This window comes from Equus przewalskii, chromosome 4, assembly GCF_037783145.1.
Source record: "Equus przewalskii isolate Varuska chromosome 4, EquPr2, whole genome shotgun sequence".
Lineage (NCBI taxonomy): Eukaryota > Metazoa > Chordata > Mammalia > Perissodactyla > Equidae > Equus > Equus przewalskii.
The window spans coordinates 78,416,020-78,422,019 of record NC_091834.1 but is presented as its reverse complement, the minus strand read 5'-3'; the positions used below and the strand labels follow the sequence as shown (position 1 = coordinate 78,422,019).

Sequence of the window (6,000 nt, the reverse complement as noted above, 5' to 3'; positions counted from 1 at the left end):
AAAAAAAAGAGAGTAAGACCAAATATATATGCTTGCTTTTTTTTTTTTTTTTTTTTAGGCACAGCCACATTCTTTTTTTAAATTTTTTTTTGAAGATTGGCAGCTGAGTTAACAACTGTTGCCAATCTTCTTCTTTTTTTTTCTTCCCAAAGCCCCCCCAGTACCTAGTTGTGTATTCTAGCTGTGAGTGCCTCTGGTTGTGCTATGTGGGATGCCGCCTCAGCATGGCCTTCTGAGTGGTGCCATGTCCGTGTCCAGGATCCAAACTGGTGAAACCCTGGGTTGGTGAAACCCTGGGCCACTGAAACAGAATGTGTGAATTAAACCACTTGGCCATGGGGCCAGCCTCCTATACTTAATTCCGTTAAGCTTTTTATGATCTGATAGTGATGACAGGTGAGGGATGGAGATAAGATAAATACAGAAAACTATTATATAAGGAAAGACTGTGGTGAGTACAACAGGAAAGGTAGATACATATGAGAGAAGGGAGAGAGCTTAGCTGGTTGGAGTATTCAGGGAAAGCTTCATTGATAAAGTGGCATTTGAGCTGAACCCTAAAGAATGGGTTAGTTTTAGAGAGGTGGACATTTTTGTAAATGAGAATGACAGATAACTGGCCAATATGAGATATTTGAGGAAAAATCGATAATAATTGCCAGTTTCTTTATCTAGACACTTGGCAGAGCACTTTGGACATCATCTCATTTTTATCCTCACAATGACTCCACGAAGTAGTTCCTATTATTATCCTATTAACAGATAATGGAGCCTAGGCTTTTTTCGAAAACTTAGTAACTTGCCCATGATTTAGACCTTGAGGGGGAATAGTAAGGATTCTGATCCAGGCTCTTAATCCTTAGAGAGAGAGCAAAGCACAGCTTGTGTTTCAGTGTTGGCTTCAGGCTAGTTCTGCTGTAGAAATAAAGCTGAGATAGCTGATTTGGGCCATATCTTGAAGCAACTCACACATTGTGTGAAGGACTTTGGATAATGTTCTACGAATAGTGTGTAGCCCCAGAAGCTTTTTGCCTGGGCCAGTGAGTTGATCAGAGTTGTGTGTTTAAAGCAATATGGTCTAGGTCGGGTCAAAAAGGGGTTTGAATGAGAGTAATAGAGGGATTCTAAAGGATAGAATCAACACCTTGGGTAAGGTTGACAGGCCAGAAGAAGAACTGAAGCAAATTTGTTGTTTCAGCCCTGGCTAGGTGGTGATTAGGAAGTTGGTGATATCAAGAACAAAGCTGGGAAACACAGCAAGAAGGGAAGGCTATAGAGGAATGACTAGGAATACGATTTTGGATATGTGGAGTTAAAGAGACAGAGGAAAATCCCAACATCCAGAGAAGATTCTAATTTTCTCTGCATTTGGAGATGTGAGTGGAGTTTATAAGAATGTTCTAGGCTCTAGATTGTTGACATGAGAATTTAATAGTAAACACGTTTGTGGCAGATATGAGAAAAGTGTAACTGTTGGAGAAGTTATAAAAACAGGAGAAGATAACCCTCTGGCCATTGACTCCCTAGGACCACAGAGGGGCTTCAGGCATTTTGTTAGCCTGTAGTACTGAGGCTAAGTCTTTATGAAATGCGTTTATCCCTGTCCCTCTAAAGCCGCTCAGTTAGGACTTTTAAAGCACATTGGACTTTGTCATATGCACATGGATTCTTCACGTTCATTGGATGTGGATGCACTACACTTAATTTCTCAGTCTCAGTTGCTGTATTCTAAAACTCAGCTTTGCTGGATTCTAAGAACTGTCTGGCTTCACAGGCTTGTTACGAAGCTGTGAAAATGCTTTGAAAACTGCATATAGCTGAACAAACGTGATCTACCCGAACTCGTAACTTTTTTTCCAGGGGGTACACACATCTATTTAGCGTGCAACTCTCGGACTCTTTTCACCCTTCTCCGTCTCCGCCTGTCCTCTGCTATGGACGGTTACAAACTTGGTCAATAACTGTCCTGGAAAGACGTAACGCCCCCAGCTGATGACGCAAGTCGGAGATCTTAAAGGAGAAGGGTTTTCCGGCAGGAGCCGGGGCAGGGGCGGGGCATGACCTAGGAGCTGGCAGTGCCGCCGATTGGCGGAGGAGAAGGTTGTTCCCTCAGGGCGGCCGCTGATTGGCTGCGGGAGGGAGAGGCGTGACGTGCTCACAAGTTGAGCAAACACCCCTCCCCTGAAGCCCATCCCAATTTCTGCTGGGAGTTCGGAGCCTGAGCTGCCCGGACGCGGGAGCTCGGAGAGGGCGGGACAGGTGGGCGCCCCAGAGAGGACGAGGTGAGGAGGGGTGCTCGGTGAGGGCTGAGCAGGCGTGCGGGGCACCTAGCTTGCGACGTGCGCTTGGACTGGCCGGCGGGACTCCGCGGTCCGCCGAGGGGTGGGCGAGCTCGGCCTCCTGCTCCCTGCGCCCCAGCGACCCGACTCGGGACCCCGGCCGTTGCCGGGACGAGCAAGGGCGTTGGGGCCTCGCTGCCGGGCCTCCCCTCCGAGGGAAGGAGGGCAGCCGGCTCAGCTTGGGAATTTCTTAGGAAAGGGAAGGGATGGCATTTGGATTTCTTTTCTTTTTTTGGTGTGTGTGGGGGGCGGTGCGGTTGTTGGGGAGTCAAGGGTTGGTGCTGAAGCTGGAGAACGAGCACCCTGTTAATTCTTGGACTGCACGCTTCTTTAGGATGCCTGGCTGCGGGGGGTGGTTGATGGAGGTTGTGGGGACAACCCCCCCTCCCCAGCTTTCTTTCTGCGCCGTTGCCGTTGACCTTTCCAACTCTGGCCTGCGTAGCCAAACTGATCACAAAACTTCTCACTCTGGCCATCTCGGGCTGGCCATTCTCTCTGAGATAGAGACCACCGCCTCCATCCCCCGTCGTCCCCCCGCCCCCCAGCTAGCTGTTGCTCCTTGTCTACGCTCTAACAGAGAGAGGAGGCGTGAGAAAGCTGGGCGCCCGGGACGGCAGCGTCTCCTGAATCCCCGAGACCCTGCAGGGGTTGTGCCGGCCAGTGTGAGCGCTTGAGCTGGGAGGGGACGCGGGTAGCAGCAGTTTCTCGCTTACTCTGGTTGACTGAACGGGGCCAAATGTCCTGACAACTTCCAGAAGAGATGTGCTTTTTAGACTCTCATTTTAGGGGAGTGAAGTGCGGTGGGGCGTGGGAAGAGGGAGGGAGAGAGAGTGTTCCCCAACCTGAAAGAAAGATGAACATTTTTTGATATTGTGGCTCATCAGTTATCGGAATGTGGAGATGTAGTTGTGATTATGCCGATGTAACTATACAAGGACAGAGGATCATTGACTCGGGCAGTGGCTTTCGCATACTTTATAATAGTAAAAAAAAAAAACCAAAAAAAAACACACCGGTAGCACCATGTGTGGGTGCCTCTGTGTCTCTGTGTGTGTGTATTCTGCATATGTTTGTCGCTTGTACTCCCCTCCCCGTTTTGCCCCCTTGAAGATGAGTAAACTTGGGGCTACACCTTCTGGCAACGTAAACTGGTGGCCATTCTGCAAAGTGGGTTAGGAGGACAAAGGTTTAAGCCAACTTACCCAAGTACTTTCCTACTCTCCAGAACATTCTTTATTTATTTTATTTAATTGATTAATGAATTATTTTGAGGAAGATTAGCCCTGAGCTAACTACTGCCAATCTTCATCTTTTTGCTGAGGAAGACTGGCCCCGAGCTAATATCCATGCCCATCTTCCTCTATTTTATACCTGGGACACCTACCACAGCATGGCTTTTGCCAAGTGGTGCCATGTCCCCGGGGATCCCAACCAGCAAACCCCGGGCTGCTGAGAAGCAGAATGTGCGAACTTAACCGCTGTGCCACCCGGCCGGCCCCTGGAACATTCTACTTGTTATCAATCTCCCTTGTTATTGGTGAAAGCATCATCAGAACTTTAATTTGATTTATTTGCAATTGAAATTTTTCTCCCTAACTAACTAGTCCTTTATTTAAGCCTTAATAGACCTTGGCTCAGGATTTTGGAAGTGATCTTTGGTGTGTAGGCTGTGCCCATTTAACAAAAAAGTTTTCATTTTTCCAAATATTCTTGTATTAATTTTCTCATAGAAATAACATAAACAGTGGCAAGTTTTCTTGGTGAGGCCACAGAAAATTCTATGGAATTCATGGAATCACAGAAACCCTATACATTTGGTATGAGAAATAACCAACAACATTATTATCATATTCATCAAATCTAAGATGCTATCAATTTTAAGATGCATCCCTATTCAGGGATGGTAAAATGTGAAAAAAATGTCTCTTAAATTTGATGAAATACAAGATTAAATAGAGGGCTCATTGGACTCCATTTTTTTCTCCTGAAAAATACAAGCAAAGAGGGGAGAGAGAGGTAAGGCCATTGTGAAGGCCTTACCACAGTGTGACAAAGAGCAAGGGAGAGTAGTGTCTTCTGAGTGGTGTGCTTGTGCTCACCTTCAAGGAGAGGGCAGGCTTGGAGTCTTTTTCTTACCCTTTATTGAGTGTTCACAGCATGCAAGGCAATGTTCAGCACTTCATGCACATTAGCTTAGATAAACTTCACAACAGCCCTGAGAGGTAGACATTAATATGACTCCATTTTGCGGATGAGGCACAGATAGGTTAAGTTATATATCAATGTCACAGAGTGAGTGGAGAGCCAAGCAACCCAGGCTATTTGTGGAGGAGAGCCAAGGTGCCTTTGAGGCATCCCTCTCCTGTTGGAAGCTCTGGGCTCCCAGTCACTGCAGTTAATGGAGGTACCTAGATGAATGTCTTATCTTCCTTAGTGTTTTTGGTGTTTGGTTTCCCTGTTTAGTGTACTTTAGCTGGATCTTCTTCAGTGAGAGTACGTATTTATGTTTTAAAATTCTAATGCTTTTGTAATCCCTAGTGCCCAGTCAGTACCATGCTTAATAGAAGCAGGATATTAGAACTAAAAGGGACTCCAGGATTATATTCCAGTCTGGATGAGGAAACTGAGAAGGAACCCCAAAGCTAGTTAAATGTCTCAGCTCCCAGGTCTGGATTTTCCTACGTATTATGTTGCATTTCATAACATTCACTGGTCATGAGATCTTGGCAGAGAATAGATCTTTTGTGAGGTGTTGTGGTGGTCGGGGAGCGGGGATGTAAGTCCCCATTCTTATCGTGTCTATTTTTTTTTTCTCTGATGCATAGGTCTTTATGACGTGCATTTAAATTTGCTCTTTTATTCATTCATTCTTCCTTAAAACGTTTGAGTTCTCCTTTGCGCCAGTAACAGAGATGAATAAAATACAATTCATTCCCTCAAAGTGTTTACAGTTCAGCAAAGAGACAGACAAATAAGCAGATAAACGTTTTGGATTAGACTTCAATTCAGAACTAACTTTGCGTTCCATCTCAATGAAACTAAATTTGTGGGCTAGAGACCGGGAGAGTCAGGGGTCTTGTATCTTTGGATGACTTTGAGTAGGTGATGGGCTTGGGAACATATGAATATTCTCAGACCAGATTAATTAATACTATTAGACTACCCCCCCCACCCCCCCACCCCTCATAAGTCTACTTGTTTTTTAAACTTCTGGCTGGCAATTTTATAAGCGGTTTAACGTGGAAGCATTAAAAGAAGGTACCTATGCAACCGGAAGTGGAAGTGTGGAGTATTGCTGCACGTACAAGCCTAATTCTAACAAGCCTAGGGTTGGGAGGTATTTGGATTAGTTCTAGGCCATCACCGGATGTTCTATTAATTTGGAACTCTTTTGGACCTCTCTAGGATTATTATGGTCTGGATAAGAAACACGTAGTGTGAACCAAGACTCACAGCCTAGGAATGGCCCACCCTTATTTACAGTATCAGGGCTTCGTGGGAAACAATGGCTTTTTAAATACACTTGCATTTCTGGAATGAATTGGAAGGGTAGATATAAATCATTTGCATTTCTCATCTATTACTTTATTTCCTTCAACTCAAGGCTACTCTATCCTTAATCTCTCAATATTTAGTTAAGATGAATGCCTAATTATTAGAA

General features: G+C 45.2%; 1 protein-coding gene across 1 annotated transcript in view; it reads left to right on the top strand.

Annotated features, from left to right (window-relative positions):
• Window positions 1–2,052: 2,052 nt before the first annotated feature.
• The window catches only part of AASS (aminoadipate-semialdehyde synthase), a 55,588-nt gene continuing 51,640 nt past the window's right edge, over window positions 2,053–6,000 (top strand). The window contains exon 1 of the mRNA XM_008514425.2: window positions 2,053–2,282. The gene's annotated coding sequence lies outside the window, so the exon portion shown is untranslated. The remainder of the gene's footprint in view (window positions 2,283–6,000) is intronic.